The sequence below is a fragment of the Dromiciops gliroides genome, chromosome 1, assembly GCF_019393635.1.
Source record: "Dromiciops gliroides isolate mDroGli1 chromosome 1, mDroGli1.pri, whole genome shotgun sequence".
Taxonomy (NCBI): Eukaryota; Metazoa; Chordata; class Mammalia; order Microbiotheria; family Microbiotheriidae; genus Dromiciops; species Dromiciops gliroides.
The window spans coordinates 366,103,881-366,123,835 of NC_057861.1; the positions used below are offsets into that span (position 1 = coordinate 366,103,881).

At 35.7% G+C, this 19,955-nt stretch overlaps 1 protein-coding gene and 1 pseudogene across 1 annotated transcript in view; both read right to left on the reverse strand.

The window, feature by feature from the left end:
• CDH18 (cadherin 18) overlaps window positions 1-19,955 on the reverse strand; it is a 1,453,365-nt gene that overhangs the window by 1,312,084 nt on the left and 121,326 nt on the right. The window lies entirely within an intron of this gene.
• Window positions 9,468-10,277, reverse strand: LOC122749253 (annotated as a pseudogene).

Here is a 19,955-nt window from a genome sequence, read left to right on the forward strand (position 1 = left end):
TAAATGAGTTACAAGAGGAAAGAGACAGCAAAACTATACTAGTAGGGGATCTGAACCTTACCCTCTCAGATTTAGATAAATCTAACCACAAAATAAATAAGAAAGAAGTTAAAGAGGTGAATAGAATATGAGAAAAGTTATATATGTTATCTGGAGAAAACTGAATGGTACATGGCACATACTTAAAAACTGACCACATATTAGGGCACAAAAACCTCACAGTCAAATGTAGAAAGGCAGAAATAGTAAATGCATCCTTCTCAGATCATGATGCAATAAAAATTACATGTAATAAGGAGCCATGGAAAGGTAGACTGAAAATTAATTGTAAAATAAACCATCTCATCCTAAAGAATGAGTGGGTCAAACAAAAAATCATAGAAATAATCAATAACTTAATTCAAGAGAATGACAATAATGAGACAACATACCGAAATCTATGGGATGCAGCCAAAGCAGTGCTTAAGGGAAATTTTATATCTCTAAATGCTTACATGAATAAAAAAGAGAAAGAGGAGATCAATGAATTGGGCATGCAACTTAAAAAGCTAGAGAAAGTACAAATGAAAAATCCCCAATTAAATACTAAGTTAGAAATACTGAAAATCAAATGATAAATTAATAAAATTGAAAGCAAGAAAAATAGAGAATTAATCAATAAAACTAAGTTTCCCTTGAGCTCTGATTCTTATTTCACCAAGATGACTAATGTAGAAATATGTTTAATGTGATTGTACATATACAAGCTGTATCATGACTGCTTTTGTTCTTGGGGAGGAGGAACAGAAGGGAGGGTGGGAGAAAAATTTGGAACTAAAAATCCTGCAAAAACAAATGTTGAAAACTATCCTTATATGTAATGAGAAAAATTTAAAAATACTTAAAAAAAAAAGAATACCTGGGTTCAAATCCTGCCTCAGACACTTAGTAGTTGTGACCTTGGGCAAGTAACATTCCCTCTCAGCTGCAACGTCCTCAATGGTAAAAACAAAAATAACTATAGTACTTATTCGACAGTTGTTGAGAAGATCAAATATATTTAATAAAAGTGATAACACAATTTTGAGCATCAATCATCAAATGGCTTTAAAAATTGACCAAGAATAATTAAGTTGAAAAAATCCTGCTTATTACGAGTGCCTAAAACTTCTTCCCTTTCCATTTTTATCCTTTTCTACACAGCATGTCACGAAAGTGTTGGTGAGAGTGAGGCAGCAGGTAGCAAGGAGCAAAAATGTTTGCCATTAAGAACAGTGGTTGGAATATTAGCTGGAAAGGGAGGTGATTAGGGAGCTCTCATCTGCTGTCTAACTTCACTTTAATTTGACATTGTGTACAATGTAGTTATCACAGATGGTGGGTGCCAGCTGCACAGATTTTTTCACAGGGACAATCATTCATTCTCCTCCCTGTGTATATTGATTTCTCAGTGTGGGGTGTTTTATTTTGTGTATCTCCTGCATGTCATGTTTCCTTCCATCAGAGATCCAACTTAAAGGATTCCTATATTTTGGTTGCACTAATTATTTTTCCCTTTTGGCTTTCTGTCATTACCTTATTTGTCTTTGAGCTTGCTGAACTGTCTAGTGTGAATCAATAATTTAATTAAGTTAAATATTATGGATGAAATCAATTAAAATTAAAATTCAGTCCTTTTTGTAGGATGGTGCTACTTTGAAACTAGTGTTTACTACTCTAATTAGTCAGAAGACAGAAAGCAAAACCCAATAATTATTAGAGTTTCAAAAGGGATATTCAGGTAAAAGTGAAATAGTTTTTTGACAGAAAAAAACCACAAAGGATAATATTTTTCCTAGAGACATAACTATTATGCTTCTATATATTTCTTTTTGTTTCACATCATAAGTTTCTAATCTACATATCCCTTCTTGCACATGTGATGATGATATCAAAATGTTTAGAACACAAGCATTTCTGGGAAAGTAAGCATCAATATGACAAAAACTAGGTATAAAACAACTTCTCACATTATATATACAAAGATAAGGTCAAAATGCACATGATTTAGACAAAAGGGTGATACCATTAGCAAATCAGAAGAGCAAGGGATAGTCAATGAGTCAGATCTATGGAGAAGGAAAGGATTTTGGGCCACACAAGAGAGAACATTGAAATATGTAAAATCCATAATTTTGATTATATTAAATTTAAAAGGCTTTGCTCAAAAAAACCAATCCAACTAAGATTAGAAGGCAAGAAAAAAGCTGGTGAATAGTCTTTACAGCAAGTGTCTCTAAAAGCCTTATTTCGCAAATATATGGAGAACTGTGAACAAATTTACAAAAATACAAGTCATTCCACAATAGATAAGTGGTCAAAGAATATGAACAGGCAGATTTCAGAAGAAAACAAATCAAATTATCTATAGTCATATGAAAAAATACTCAAAATCACTACAGATTAAAGAAATGCAAATCAAAACAACTCTGAGACACCACCTCTTACATATCAGCTTGGCTAAAATGACAGAAAAAGAAAATGAAATATGTTAGAGAGGTGGTGGGAAAATTGGGACAATCCTGTACTATCAGTGGAGTAGCATACTGATCCGTTCTGGAGGGCTATTTGGAACTAAGACCAAAGGGTTATAAAACTTTGCATACCCTTTAATTCAGCAACACCACTACTTGTTCTATATCCTAAAGAGATAATAGACAAGTGAAAAGGACCTACACATACAAAAATATTTATAGCAGCTTTTTTTATGGTGACAAAAAATAGAAATTGAGGGGATTCCCATCAGTTAGGAAATGGCCGAACAAGTAGTGGTATATGAACATAGTGGAATATTGTGTAATAAGAAGTTATGAGCAGAGAGATTTCAGAAAAACCTGGTAAAACTGATGAACTGATGAAAAGTAAAATGAGAAGAATAAGGAGAACACTGTACCCAAACAAAGCAAAGTTGTATGATGATCAGTTATGAATGACTTAGCACTTCTCAGTAATACACTGATCCATGAAAATTACAAAGGACCCATGTTGGAAAATTATATCAATATGCAGAGAAAGAACTGATGGATTCTGCAGATTGAAGCATACTATTTTCACTTTATTTTTGTGTTTTTTTTCATTTTGTCTGTTTCTTCTTTCAGAACTATGACTAATATGAACATATGTTTTAGACAATCACACATATATAACCTATATCAAATTGCATGCCATTTTAGGAAAAGGGAAGGAGAGGGAGGGAGAAAAAAAATTGAAAATCAAAATTTCATAACAATGCTGGATATTGTCTTTATATATAATTGGAAAACCAAAATACTATTAAAACCCTTAAAAGAATATATTATCTCTGAAATTCTTTCTAGCTCTGACCTTAATAAATAACCAGAAAATAATTTAGATTAATCATGTAAACAGAATGGTTGATAAAAAGATGAACACTATAATGTTACCTAAAAATATTAAAATACTCAGAAGAATGTGATACAAAAGGATTTGTCATGAGAAAGGAAAGTGAATTGCACGGGATAAGGAGGCATTGGGTCATCAGCTACACTTACTGTGTGTGTGCCCTATACTCAAGAGATGACCAGATCAAGCAAAAAAACGAGCATTAATTAAGTACCTACTATATGCTAAGCACTCTTCTAAGGAGTGGCAAAGTAGAGAAGGGAAGGGGAAGAGAATAGATTTTTATATAGTACTTTCAATGTGCCAAGCACTGAGTTCAGAAATGTGAAGTTACTACCTAATTTGATACAGCAACTTTGAAAGGTAGGTGCTAGATTTGAGTACTGAGGCAAATAGTGGTTAAGACAGCTAGCAAAGGTCTGGGGCTAGATTTGAACTCAGAACTTCATAAAGGGACTTAGTCTTCTGTCCACTACACTTCTTTGCTGCCTCAATAACATGCAAAAGTCGTTTGTATAGCTATTCAGCTATAAGACACAAACTGGCTATTTGCCTTTTTTTTTTTTTTTTTGGAAGGACTGAGCCAGTGAGAAATTTTGAAAAGATACTACGGAAGTCAACACATATTTCAGAGAAAAATTCCCTGATATAGAACAAAAGGCCAATGAAATTCTTTTCCTGGGCTATCAAACAGAAAAACAAACAAACAAAAAATATTACCTAATACCAGTGGGTTATGAGAAAAGTATTATAAAAAAATTTACAGAGCAGACAGCTAGGTGGCACAGCAGATAGAGCACTGGCCCTGGATTCAGGAGGACCTGAGTTCAAATTGGGCCTCAGACACTTAACACTTACTAGCTGTGTGACCCTGGACAAGTCACCTAACCTCCAATTGCCTCACCAAAAAAAAAAAAAATTTGCAGAGTATCCAAAAAAGAGACAGTATAGTACAGGTAAAAGCAAATTGACCTCACTGTCAAAAAGATCTTGATTCAAGCCCTACCTCTTCCAAATACTGGTCATGTGTCTTAGGGAGGTCAGGGAACTTCTCAAGATTATAGATTGCAGAGTAGGTTATTATTTCCTTTAGTAGTAATAAATCTTTATTGGAAAGTTCCAACACTGATGTAATCACAGAACCGATTAAATAAGAAAAATTTAACATACTTAGAAATAAAAGTATTCCCTGTAATTACAAACTGTGGAGGACAATAGCAGATAGTATGTGAATTATGTGGAGAAGTCTAAGATTTATACATACATTATAAGTAGGGGCAGCTAGATGGTACAGTGGATAGAGCACCGGCCCTGAAGTCAGGAGTACCTGAGTTCAAATCTGGCCTCAGACACTTAACACTTACTAGCTGTGTGACCCTGGGCAAGTCACTTAACCCCAATTGCCTCACTAAAAAAAACAAACAAACAAAAAAAAAAAACATACATTATAAGTACTGTACCAATGTCTGGGAACCTTGCCAACACTATCCCAACCTCTTTAAAGATAGGCTAACTTAATTTCCTAAATTTCTGTTTCTTATTAGCTTCCCTGAGTCCCTCAATATCCCTACAAAGCCATCCTGGGAAAATAACATAATGTAATAGTAAGAAGAAACTAAATAAAACCAATACAACTGTGTCAGTATTTTCCATGGTTCAAAGAGGAGGTGGATTCCGGCCTGCTGCTTTTCATCCCTGACCCCACAGATGGCCATATATCCACAAACTGCCAAACTGAGGCCAAGGACGAGCTACCTAAATGAATGAGTTGTCAGATATTAGAGATCATAGACACTATATTGTTGAGCTGAGAGTTTTTCATGTGTCATAATTTTTTTTCAACAAAGAGAAATTTGCTGTAATATTGGAAGTTTCTCCCATGTACTCCCAACATGGAGGCATATTGGCCCATGGAGTTGAAAAAAAATTATGACATGTACTTCTCTGTACTATGTGATATAGGACCATGGGATCATAGATTTATAGCTGGAAAGGCCATTAAAGGTTATCTAATCCAATCCTTTCATTTGACAGATAAGGAAATAGCAGTCCAGACAGAACAAATGACTGGCCTAAGGTCATTGAGATAGTAAGTGTCTTAGGTAGAACTAGATTCTACCAGATCCTGTTTGACCACTTAGCAAGGAGTCACTCCAATCTTCATCTACTACCTTGTCAAGTTTCAACTCCATGGGCCAATATGCCTCCATGTTGGGAATCCCCTGGGTGCCCAACCCTCCCCCACCTTTCCTTCCTCCTTCTATATGTTGTCTCCCCTTTTCAATGTAAGCTCACTGAGGGCAGGGACGTTTTTTATTACTTGTACCCCAGAGCTTAACAGAGTATTCTGCATATAGTTGGTACCTAACAAATGTCTATCAGATTTGTGTTTAACCAAAGAATTGAAGGGTTTCATTAATTGGCTATGGATTTTTTAATTCACGGGAATTATGGAAGACACATACTTCTCACATAAGACAAAGCTGTTTTTCATTATCCAAATCTCTCTTATTTAAGAAGGACATTGAGAAAAAGGCAAATTATATTTTAAAAAGTGGCTCAGTGGATAGAACAATGGCCCTGAAGTCAGGAGGACCTGAGTTCAAATCTGACCTCAGACACTTAACACTTACTGTCTGTGTGACCCTGGGCAAGTCACTTAACCCCAATTGCCTCACCAAAAATAAAATGTTTCTCCCAGTTACATGTAAAAGCAATTTTTAATATTGATTGTTTAAATTTTTGAGTTTTAAATTCTCTCCCTTCCACCCAATCCCCGCTTCATTGAGAAGGAAAATAATTTGATATATTATACATGGGTAGTCATGTAAAATATATTTCCGTATTGCTGTTGTTATGAAAGAAAACAGAAAAAAATAAGAAAAAATAAAGTTTAAAAAGCAAAGTATGGGTTTTTTGTATTTAAAAAAGTAAGTTTTAAGAGATATTAAAAAATACAAGGACAATTCATTTTACAAGAGACTGAGAGGATACTAAGAGTGTGTGGATCTTCCAAATATAGGCAGTTCCAACAAATGCCAGGCATATATACCTCCTTTGTATACATGATAATGCATGCATTAACACTTCTGCTAGCCAATCTCATTCTCACAGTCTAATTTCATTCCCCACCCTTCCAGAGTCCCTCTACACTAAGTTTCATGGTCTAAAGAAATAAGATTCATCAGGAGACAAGGAAAAGAGAGTTAGAAGGAGAGGGAAAACATCTCATTGCTGCTATTTAGAATAATTCTTGTGCTCATTTTCCCCACTGGATACTCCATCCCTGTCACTCACCACCCTATTCTGCTGGAATTCTTACTCTAGGAATCACCTCTAGTGGCTTAGAGCTTCAGAATTCAGATGGCAAGGGGTAAATACTTTTGCCAGGGATGCGGCTAATGAGGTATGTTTTCGCCACCATAAACTCACACCCAAAATGTGTTTTCCATAGATACACTATTATAAATGGGGATTAGGTTCCATAGTTCAGCCACATTCTGGGTTAAATAGAATTCTGTGATCTAGCCTAAGAATTTAATTACCACTTACATTCTTTTTACATAAAAAACTGATTTCGTAGTTTCAAATGACTGCCTTCCAAAATCTTAGACCACAGCCCCTGGGTTAAATTGGGTATTGTCTGTACTTTACAGGCTAATAGGAAACAGCAAGCTTATCTTGGCTATAAAACAATCTCCAAAATCATCAGAGAATCCTCAAGAGGTCAAATGTTTACTAAGTAAATCCCATATGACAGTTCCCTTAATTTGCCAAGAAGTATATAACAGCTATTTCATACAGGCACTTGAATATTGTTAAGGCTAAAATTCTAGCTAGTCTGTCTAAAATATCTAATGAATGGTCCCCAATAAATTATAAGCTTTAGCAAGGGTTAGACTTTTAAGCATTTATTAAGGAGAATAAGAATTTGGTAAAGAGAGAAAGGCCTACATTTATCTATCTATTAAAGGGAGAGAGCATTTCTAGCTCCGCTCTCCACCAGAATCCACAGGAAAGTGAGCAAGTCAGAGCACCAGGCTCCCCTTTCTTCCTCCCACAAGCAAACGTCACTTCCTGATCTCAAAGAAAAGGCGCATGGTCTTGCCCTCAAAGACCTTCAACTCTTGGCGGAGCTTTTCTACAGTAAGTCTCCAGCAGGTGGTGTCATTCCAATCATTACAATATTGAGGACAACGGGCACCTGAAAATACAAGGTGTCAGTTTGCTAAATATTCTAAGTAGAACAATATTTCGAGAATTTGGTGCTCACCTTATAGATATCCATCATGAAAGCCACCATTATGAAACCTCATCTGCTCTAATTGCATGGTAATAACATGTTCCAAAATGCAAGTTATGGAATAATAAAATAGATTGTTACTTAGTCTGACTGAGGAACATTTCCCTAAAGGGATCAAAGGGATATGATTCGATAGTTAAATATGATTAGAATAGCTTCAAGAAAATTGTAGCCCATTATATCCACTTGAAAAACTAGTATTTTCTCCAGTGATATTCTGCTACCAATCTAGTTACTTTCCAGATCTAACTTTTCCAGATTCACTGAGCAGAAGATTGCAGATTCCCCCAAATTAGTAACCAGTCATGCAAGGAAATGTGGAGGCTCTGCTTACTCTTTAGTGTATCTATGTAATTAAGGTGTAATAAATGATTCAAAGTCATCAGCAGTTTGTGTAGCAGGTATTTGAATAGCATTACAAATGATTCTTTAAATATTGTCCAAAATGTTTATTTTGAAGGGCTAAAGGGTCCTGTGATTTGCTCTCCTCTCCATTAAATGATTATAATAAAAATGTCTTAGAAAAATAGACCAAAATATACCAAATATAACCAAAATATCAGAAAGAAATTAGGTAGTTTAAAAGGTTTTTTAAAAAGTCGGCAACACCCCACTTACCCTCTTTAGAAAAGAATTGTGGTTTGTGAAGGTAGTATGTTCACACCACTAGTGAACTTCAGAGGCAGTGAAAGGCATTTAAGGATTAAGAGAATGGCAGGGAGAAATATTATTCATTTTAACATCAGTTAATAAGGGATGCAATTTACTCTCTTATGTAAGGCAGACCTTCTGAGCTAAGGGCTTCTTCTAGATGACAAAAGTTACAGATGCCCTTGGAAGAAATGGGTGCAAAAATATGCCATTAAGAATAGGTCTACAGGGGGCAGGTAGGTGGTACAGTGGATAAAGCACCCAACCTAGGATGCAGGAGTACCTGAGTTCAAATACGGCCTCAGACACTTGATACTTACTAGCTGTGTGACCCCAGGCAAGTCATTTAACCCTCATTGTCCCACCCCCCCCCCCAAAAAAAGAATAGGTCTACAAACAAGGGAAAAGGAAAATTAGCTCGAATGATAAGCACTTGGAGAAGTCAAATCATGTCCAATATCTCTTTCAAGTTGCAGCTTAGTGAGTCTTTCCTTGGTTTTTGTGGGAAAGCAGTCAAAAAGCCCCATAGGATATATGCTGAACAATGCATCATGAAGGCAAACAGAAGGACACATATTTAACACCTGTTTTCTTAGATATTAGTAGTGCCCCCATAAATGGTGAAGGCCCTGTATCATCACTCTATAATTTAAAGACTGCAAGCTAAATGATCTATTACCCTTCTGATACACAATTTGTATCCCTTTACCAGACAAAGGAGAAGGAGCCTTCCTTGAGCAGCTGTCCAACATATTATTCACATGGTTTTTAGTCCCCTCGTGACACTGCCAATGGCTACTGCTGAAGGACCATGCTTAGATGCATATTTTTGCCCACCAAAATATAGATGTTCCAAGTACCCATGAAGATCCTATTCTTTCCCCATTTTCTTTCACTCTTTCAATGATTCTTTCATATTTGCAGCTAACTTGGGGATACAACCCTAGGGAATTCCTTCTTGCTCCCAGAACATTTGTTTTGCCTGTTCCTTGAAAGGCTCCATGTCTTCTTGTCCTGTGTAGCCTTAGCTGTCTCTAGAAGACAAGTCTGAGCAGCAAGCTACATGAAAATCTTTACATAAATCATTAACCCCTCTCCTCCCTGCCCAACCCCAACTTGCACTAATGAGAAACTATAAACCGTGACACCCTAACAGAAGAGTTTTTATTCTGAAGATGCTGGTAGTAGTTTCCTTTAGTAGAAAAAGATGATGAATTTGACACCTGGTGGGTTGCAGACCATGGAGGCAAAGCCTGGGGCCCAACCTGGGTTCATGGTTGTCAATCTTGAGTTTAGACTCAGTTTCCTTGGCTCATTCCTCCTTTACTTTGTCACATGTCTCATCATGTTTTATTGTTGGGTTTTTTTGTTTGTTTGTTTGTTTGTTTTGGTGAGGCAATTGGGATTAAGTGACTTGCCTAGAGTCACACAGCTAGTAAGTGTTAAGTGTCTGAGGCCAGATTTGAACTCAGGTCCTCCTGACTCCAGGGCCAGTGCTCTATCCACTGCGCCATCTAGCTGCCCCATCATGTTATTTTGAAGATTGTGTATTCTCTGTAGCTCTAATTTGCAATTTTGTGTCCTCACCTTCACATAAGACAATATGATCCTCAGGCTTCTTTGGGTGTGCTAAAGGCACAGGTATGGTGATTGGAGGCCTAGAGATATCACTAGTCTTCCCACCAGGGGGATTCAAACCATATCGAACCTGCACAGGAGTAGGTTCTTCAAAGATACCACTTCCTTTGCCTCCTGGAGGATTTGACCTTTTGGGTATATTCTGAGGTTCCTCAGATGCTCCAAAGATATTGGATGCTATTCTCTTCCGTCTATTTGAAGGAATAACTTCTGGAGTAACAAAGAGATTACTTGAGTCTCCTTGAGGGGGTTTCATTACCCTAGAGCTTGGCTTGCTGCCCTCATTCTCCTGCACCTGGAACATGTCAGCAGCAGCTGCAGCAGTGGTAGTGGTTGTGTCAACCATAGTGTCAGGGGAAGCAGCAGCAGCAGAGCTTCTCTGGCATTGCAGATCAGCTCTGTTCCTCCTTCCCTGACTACCCCCTCTGGAAAGTATGTTTTGATGTGCATTCAGACTCCATCAAATCTTTCTCTGGAGGTAGACAGCACTTTTCATCATAAGCCCTTGAAAATTGTTTTAGACAATTCTACTGCTAAGTATGGCTAAGTCAGTCACAGTTAATCATCATATTATGCAACTTTTTTGCATACAATGTTCCCTTGATTTTGCTAACTTCACTTTGTGTCAGTTCATCTAAGCCTTTCCAGGTTTTTTGAAGGCATCCTGCTCATCATTTCTAATAGCACAATAGTATTTGATAACAATCTTATAATACAACTTGTTCAGCTACTCTCCGGTTAATGGGTATTCCTTCAATTTTCGAATAGTTTGCCCCTACAAAAAGAGCTGCCATAAATATTTTTGTACATATGTCAATTTCCCTTTCTTTCTTCTTTCCTTTCCTTTTTTGTTTTGTTTTCTTTGGGGGTAGAGACATAGGAGTGGTATTGCTGGAGCAGACAGTATCCACAGTTTTTATAGCATAGTTCCACAATGCTCTCCAGAATCAAATCACAACTTCTGCCCCCACTTCCTTTCCAATAATTGTCATTTCCCTTTTCTGTCATATTAGCCAATATGATGGATGTGTCACTACAAATCAGTGTTGTTTTAATTTTCATTTCTCTAACCACTAGTGATTTAGAGCATTATATTCATATGACAATAGATAGCTTTGATTTCTTAATCTGAAAATTGTCAGTCCATATCCTTTGGGTTTAAATGTTATTCCCTCTTTGAGCCAATTCCAATGAGAATAAGATACAAATGTTCCCTGCCTCCTACTCACCCCCATATCCCACTCCAATGTAAAAAACTCTCATGCATCTTTTATGTTTGAAAATTTATCACATTAACTCCCCCTTCTTTCAGTGCATTCTTCTTTTTGACCTCTTAATTTAATTAAATTTTTAGATATAATCAAATCATAGTTCACTCACCTTCATGCCCTCTGTCTATTTATAATCCTTCTAACTATTGTAATAATGATACATTTTTCAGGAGTTACAAATATCATCTTAACATGTAGGAATGCAAACAGTTTAAGCTAATTGAATCCTTTATGGTTCCTCTTTCATGTTTACCTTTTTATGTTTCTCTTGTGTCTTCATTTTGAAAGTCATATTTTCTATTCAGCTCTAGTCTTTTCAGCAGGAATACTTGAAAGTCCTCTATTTCATTAAATATCAATTTCCCCCCAGAAGGATCATACTCAGTTTTGCTGGGTAGGTAATTCTTACTTGTATTCCTAGCCCCTTTGTCCTCTAGAATATCATATTCAAAGCCTTCCAATTCTTTAATATAGAAGCTGATAAATCTTGTCTTATCTTGACTGTGGCTGCATAATATTTGAATTGTTTCTTTCTGGCTGCTTACAATATTTTTTCCTTGCCCAGGGAGTTCTGTCATTTGGCTATAATATTGCTGAGATTTTAAATTTTGGAATCTCTTTCAGGTGGTGATTGGTGGATTCTTTCCATTTCTACTTTACCCTCTGGGTCTAGGATATCAGAGGAATTTTCCATGATAATTTCTTGAAAAACAATATCTAAGCTTTTTTTTTTCTTTTTGATCATGGCTTTCAGACTTTGGAATTATTTTTAAATTGTCATTTCTTAATCTATTTTCCAGGGCAATTGTTTTTCCAATGAGATATTTCACATTTTCTTATATTTTTTCATTTTGTTTTATTGTTTCTTGATGTCTCATGGAGTCATTAGTTTCCACTTCTCCAATTCGAATTTATTAAAAAATTATTTTCTTCATTGATTCTTCTGTACTTGCTTTCCCACTTGACCAATTCTATTTTCTAAGGAGATCTTCTCTTCAGTGAATTTTTTTTCATCTTTTCCATTGGGCCATCTCTCCTTTTAAAGGAATTTTCCTCAGTGGGATTTTGCCTCATTTTTAATCATGGCCTATTATTTTTTTATTTAAAGCTGTAATATTCTTCAGTATTTCATGTGTGCGTGTGTGTGTGCAAGTGTCTTTACATGTGTACAGGCTTGAGCATGCTCTTTTACCAATTGATTCTTTCGTCATGATTTTCTCATATCACTGTCATTTCTTTTTCTCCATTTTTCTTCTATTCTTATTTGTTGTTTTTATTTGTTTTGATGTCTTCCAGGAATTCACTTTGGGTCTGAGAGTAATTCATATTTTTCTTTGAAGATTTGGTTGTAGTTGTTTTGACTTTGTTGTCTTCTTATGAATCTGTGTTTCTATTTTCCCTTTCATCATAATAACATTCTTTAGTCAGGTTCTTTTACTATTGTTTTCTGACTTGGCCTATTTCTTTTTATTTTACCTTATTTATAATTTTTGAAATAAAACAAGTATTACCACAACATCATACAATAAAAAAGATGATTGCATATGAAATTGGAAGCGTACTATGCACAACTTGCTATTCCTTTCAAATATACAACAAAATTATCATGTAAATTTTTCCTTCCCCTCCCCACCCCACTCTGTCCTAGAGATGGTTATCATTAGACACCAGTAGATGTATAAATGAATAAAATTATTATATGCAAACTTGTATTTAGCAATTCTTTCTGTGGTTGCAGATAGCATCTTTCTTCATGTATCCTTTATATTTAATTTGGCATTTATATTAGTCAAAATAACTAATTTGCTCAAATTCATTCTTAAAACAATATTGCTATTATATACAATGATCTCTTGGTTCTACTCATTTTGATATTTATTATTTTGTGCAAGTCTTTTCATGTATTTTTCCAAAATCACTGAAATGATAAATTCTTATAGAACAATAGTATTTTTCTTTTTAAAAAATTTTTAGAACAATAGTAATCTATCACAATCATATACTACAACTTGTTTTAATCATTCCCCAATTGATGGGCATCCCAGCAATTTCTTTTCTATACCACCACAATGAGAACTGCTATAAACATTTTAGAACATATAGGTTATTTTTTTCTTTTTGCTTAATTATCTTCATAAATAGATCAAGTAGTGGTATTGCTGGAGTAAAGAGTATATGTCTTTTAATAATTCCTTCGGCATAATTCCAGATTGCTCTCCAAAATGGTTGAATCATTTCATAATTCCACCAAAAATAGTGTCCCAATTTTTCTATATCCCCTCCAACATTTGTCACTCTCCCCTTCTATTACTTTAGCCAATATGGTATGTGTAAAATCACTTTTCAAGGTTGTTTTCATTTGCATTTCTCTAATCAATAATTGTCTGGGACTTTTTCCATATGGTTTTAAATTGTTTTGATTTCTTCAGAAAAATGCTTGTTCATATGGGGCAGCTAGGTGGCACAGTGGATAGAGTGCTGGCCCTTAAGTTAGGAGGACTTGTGTTCAAATCTAACCTCAGACACTATCTGTGTGACCCTAAGCAAGTCACTTAACCTCAATTGCCTTAAATATTATCTATCTAATCTATTAGAAGTATATATGTATATGTATATATATGTGGGTGTACACACATATACATACACATATGAACACATACATATATGCATATACATGCACTCATTCATATACACATATATACATATATACATACATCTTGTCCCTGGACCTAGATGGCTCTGGAGGAGAGAGTGAGCCTGGTGAACCTGAACTGCCCTTCCTCACTTAAATTCAATTCACTGTAAGTCATGACATCAGGGTGATGGTCATCTTCCAGAATGTTCATATCCTTTGACCATTTATCAATTGGTGTCAAGGTTATTTCTTGACTTTTAACTTTATGTTAAAGTTGATATCTGCTTCCAGGGTGGGAACTGATATCTGGGTGGGATACTGCCCTGTATTTCAGGCCTTTCTTTATTCTTTTCTCAGAGCTAGTTCTTGGGATTTTTAAGTTTTCAGTTCTTTCAAGGTGGTTTGACCTAAAAGAAGTTGTGGTCAGTGTTTTCTTGCCCTTTGTTCTTGGCTATATGTGACCAGAATATTTTTTTTCCATCTTGGAACTGTAACCAAGGTCCCTGCTACTCTGGGGCTTCTCACTCTAATGTGCAAATGCTTTCTCACCCTGAGACTGTAATCAGGAACCGAGTATGAGTGATACAACAGAGTCCTACACCAAGTGTTAGCAAATAGTCCCCTGTTGTCTTCTTATTACCAGTTGTCACACTCCCATGCCATCTGCTGGCTGTAAACGTCAGAAACTGCTGCTGCTGATTCAGTTGCCCCCCCAAACCTGCTGCTGGCTTGTTGGTGCATAGTCTGCCTTGGACTGTGATCCACACCCAGTCCAGTAAGACAGAGAATTTTTTCTGACTTTCTAAATTGTTGACTTGGTAGATTGTTTTACCCCATGTTTTTATTGGTTTTGCCACACCAGAATTTATTGTGCAGAGTTATTTTAAAGTTGTTGGGAAGGGAATTTTGGAAAGCTCAGACCAGTCCGTACCTTTACTCTGTCATTGTGGCTCTTCCTGGTTAATAGTTTTGATTTAGCTCTAACATGTGTGTTTGTTTGTGTGTGTGTGTGTGTGTGTGTGTGTGTGTGTGTGTTTAATTTACTGGGTTTTATGCTAGTTCACTAAGCCTGGATAACTTATAGAACACAGAAGTAGAAATAGTAAAAGAAAACACTGCTAAACTATAACCCTTTTGCTAGTTGAATTGAACACATTTTCTTCCAAAAGATAAGAGCATTATACAATTTTCCTTATTCTGTAGTTACTCCCTTTCATAGCACTACCAATTACTTGAGTCTTCCTTATCCATTCTCAGGACAGGAGGAAATCATGATGTCTTGTTATAATGAGAATAATACAGAGCTTGAAATTCACATTTTCCATCAAGAAGAGCACTTTTCCACATGACCTAAGTTTTATGTTATGTTGCTGAATTTTTGCCTTCACACTAATAGCAAACAGTTGTACAGCAGCTCAGTTTTTTTTTGTTTTTTTGTTTTTATTTTTGTTTTTTAGTGAGGCAATTGGGGTTAAGTGACTTGCCCAGGGTCACACAGCTAGTAAGTGTTAAGTGTCTGAGGCTGGATTTGAACTCAGGTACTCCTGACTCCAGGGCCGGTGCTCTATCCACTGCATCACCTAGCTGCCCCTAGCAGCTCAGTTTTAACAAAGTAAAATGAGAAATCATGTGATCAACCTGACCCTTGCTTCATTTCATCCTTTGTTCCAAAATGCACATACCTATCTCAAGCTTAGGACTTACATTCTTATTGGAAGTGTAAATGTACATTTTATCACTTAGTCAATAAACACTTATTAAATGCCTATTATGTGCCAGACACTATGGAAAGAAAAGTATATGACAGAAGACAGCCATTTATATCAATGAATTCACAGTCTAGTGAGGAATACAACATATAAACAAATACATACAAACAAGCTATATACAGGATAAATTGGAAATAATCAACGGAAGGAAGGCACTAGAAGGAAAGGGTATAAGAAAAGGTTTTCTGTAGAAGGTAGGATTGTATATGAGTACTGAAGGAAGTCAGACCAGAAGGTAAAGATGAGGAAGGAGAGTGAGCATCCCATGAATGGGGGACTATCAAGACATAGGGTTTGTCATTTAAAGTATAGCAAAGAGGCCAGGGTCAATGGATCAAAGACATGATGTAAGAAGATAGAAAGATGTGGATGGGAGGTTCTCAACTCCACAGTGATTTTATATTTGGTCTTTGAAGTGATAGGAGCTATTGAAGTATATTGAGTAGGCAGATAACATACATTTTAGAAAGATCCATTTGACAGGTTAGTAGAGTGTGGACTAGAATAGGGAGAGACTTGTGGTATGGAGATCAATGACAGATATTGGAATAATGTAGATGTGAGGTGATGAAGTCCTGCTCTAGGATGATGCAGTGCCAGAGGAGAGATGTTACTAAGGTCAAATATTCAGGCCTTGGCAACATGTTGGATGCAGAGTAGAAAGTGAGAGAGAGTAAACCATTGAGGTTGACACCAGGTTTTAAGCCTGGGTAACTGGCTGGTCCTTTAACTGTAACAGAGAAGTTAGAGAAAAAGTTACTATCATCAGATCCAAGTATCAAAAACTTATTCCCTTCCCAAATACATATAACATAATAGGACATTATCACACAGGATCTATACACATTTAACTGCCAATTATTTGTGACAAAATGGGTGGAGATTTTTCTTAAATATGGTAATTTGCCAATGACTTCTAAGTCAGTGATAAAAACAGAGGTTACTAGATCCTGGTCTGATTAAGAAAGAACAGGCCCTGTAATGACTAAAAGCAATAAAGAGTAGCATATAATAACAATGTTACTTGTGTAAGTTTTAAGAATTTCCATATATTATTTTATTTAGTGTTTTTCCACATACAAGACAGTAATGGCCCAAGTACTGTGTCCTTTTGCATTCTGGAGCTTCAAGGCAAAGTGTTTTTATGACAATATATATCCCCCACCTTGCTGCTGTCCTGGAGAATCTCTCCCTTTTACTGGGTCTATAAATCTGTCTTTCATTAATTCAGAGCCAGAGGCAGATAGGTGGTTCAGTAGTGGGGTCAAGAGGATCTGATTTCAAATCTCACCTCAAATACTTACTAGCTGTATGACTCTGGGCAAGTCACTTAACCCCAATTGCCTTAAACATCTGGGGTTTTCTCCAGTGGTCCTGATGTATATCTTGCTACTGGACCCAGATGGCTCTAGAGGAAAGAATAAGGTTGGTGACCTTGCACACCCCTCCCTCCTTTAAATCCAATTCAGTGCAAGTCATGATATCATTCTGATGTCATGGTCCAATACAGGAATAAAGGACAAACAACAACAACAATTCAGAGCCAAAGTGAATGTGGAAGGCGAGAAGCAAATCACAGATTATTGGATCACAAGAGCCATTTTTTCATATCAAAGATGCTTACAAACTCACCAAAATTTTTTTAAAAAAAAGGAAAAAATATCTATTTGGATCCCCTAGAAGGTTGTTTTAGATAACCTAACAAAGGTAAAAAAAAATCAAAGAACTCTCATTGCTTAAAAGATTCAGGTGCCATCAAGAATCAATTTATTCAATGTTAAATGAAACTTATTGAACCAGAGAAGGAATCTTTTACAACATTTATTTAAGTGGAATTTTAATTCCTTTTTTCTTCTGTCTAAATATTTGTGCTAGAAACTGTAGTACAAAGTTCTTTTTCTGAGCTTTTCATCTGTTGTCTCATTCTGGTGTGGAAGTTACATATCATTTCTATGGTCTCTGTTGTCAGAGAGAACAATTTACAAATTTCTAGCAACCTGGAGAATAGAGAAAGTGGTGGGTGTGGAATCGGAAGATGAAATTAACTCCTGTCTCTTACACTGATTAGTCACATGACAAGTCATTTGTTTTTTTCCTTAAATTTAGTTTCTTCATCCACAAAATCTTTACAAAAATTGTACAAAATAGAGGAAATGTATCTGTCCATAATGGAATTTTTGACACAATCACAGCACATTAAAATTGGTAGGCACTTCAGTGGTATTCTACTTCAACCCCCATACAGAATCAATCTGCATGCTACCATACCTGGAGAGTAAAGATGCATATGTACAATTCTAATATGTTACTGAATGATTTGATAGAGGAAGAACAATTATCAATTGAATTAACTAGCATTTGTATATGCTTTTACCTTCTGCTAATCTTTCATTTATTTCATAATCCCTTCATCAACCATTCAATCAGCATACTGATATATATATATATATATATATATATATATATATATATATATATATATATAGAGAGAGAGAGAGAGAGAGAGAGAGAGAGAGAGAGAGAGAGAGAGAGAGAAAGAGAGGGGCTGTTCATATGCCTAAGGCACTGTGTTGTTTAATAAGGCATATAAAAAGGAAATTGTCCACAGGAAATGTCAATGATAATTGTGGAAACAGGAAATTGTGTGTGTGTGTGTGTTTGTGTGCATGCACATACATGCAAGTGAGTGATTGAGAGAGAGAGAAAGAGATGATGTGTCAAATAAGTAAATGAGGTGCCTTCATAGTATTATAGGAATAAGGAAGATATAGAGTTTTCTCTGGGATACAGCTATAATGGGAGGTTTAATGGAGTATATTTTATGGAACTTGAAACAGGTTGTCAAGGAAAGGTAGGAAGGAGAATACAGGAGGGGTAACCTACCAAACAAGCAAATGATCTGATCAATAACACAGAAAGAGATGTACATGATATATTTGGGTAAATATACTTAGGTTTTGAAAGTAGAGAACTCATGTAGGGAAATGTAGGAAATCAGATTGGAGGTGAAACTGAAAACAGCATGGGGGAGCCTCTATGGCCATGCTAACTTATTGAAATTTATTTCCTAGGCAATAGGGAGAGGGGTTAAGTGCCTTGAAAACAAGGAAAGTAGGCAAAGTAGAATATGCATGTCGTCTCTTTCTATTGTGTTAAGAAGAAAAAGAAGAAAAAAAGGGGGCAGCTAGATGGCGCAGTGGATAGAGCACTGGCCCTGGATTCAGGAGGACCTGAGTTCAAATCTGGCCTCAGATACTTGACACTTACTAGCTGTGTGACCCTGGGAAAGTCACTTAATCCCTATTGCCTCACTAAAAAAGAAAAAAAAGAGGGCAGGTGGAAATACAGATCTATAAACTATGATATAACTGGGTTTCTTAATAAGGCATTTAAGGGAATTACAATTATATCCATATAGAAATATACAGAGAAAGAGGCTAGATATTAGTAGACTTACATGGATTCAATACAATCAAATATCCAGATCCAAGGATTAAATTAATCAATAAGTCAATATAGAGGCATGACTATAGTGGAATGTGGCCAAGCTCTCTTCAAAATTTTCCATCAATTAAGCAAATTTGCAGAGGATAAAAAGTTAGAAGGTATAGCTAACATGTTTTTCTAAAAAAAACCAGTTTTGATTCAGGAATATCTGAACAGGACAAAATGATGGGAAAAAATCTAATGAGAAGAAATTATAGACATGAATGTATATTTTGCTTGAAGGCATCTAATAACAGGGAAATTATTGGGGGTTAGTATATTTTATTTTTAAATATGCCACTTTATTTATATCCTTATATGGAATTTAAATTCTAAATTTTCTGTGAAATTTCCATTCTTTGATTCCTCTTCCACTATGGTCCCAATCCCAATAAACCTACTCCTAAATTTCAAAATTCAAGGTCTGTTCTTCATTCTAAATAACCCTAATTCTTTATATAATTTTCATCTGGCACCTAAAACCATGCTTTAGTAAACATTTCTTGAATTAAATGACATGAAGGCTAACTTAGGTAATCAAATTAATCAAGTATTATTGATGTTCCTACTATGATCACCTTCCTTTGGAAATTTTCTATTGATGTTTTTCCTAAAACATGGTGCCCAAAGCTGAATACAGTTGTTCATACATAGTATGACCAATGTAAAGTATAGAACAAGTATTGATTGCCTTGCCCTGTACCTTATAACTTTCAGTGAAATATATTATTTGAAGTATAAGATATTTTGCACAAGCTAAGCTAATGGAAATAATAATACAGTACAAATAAAAAGAGATGTTCATGTAATGCTATGACTTA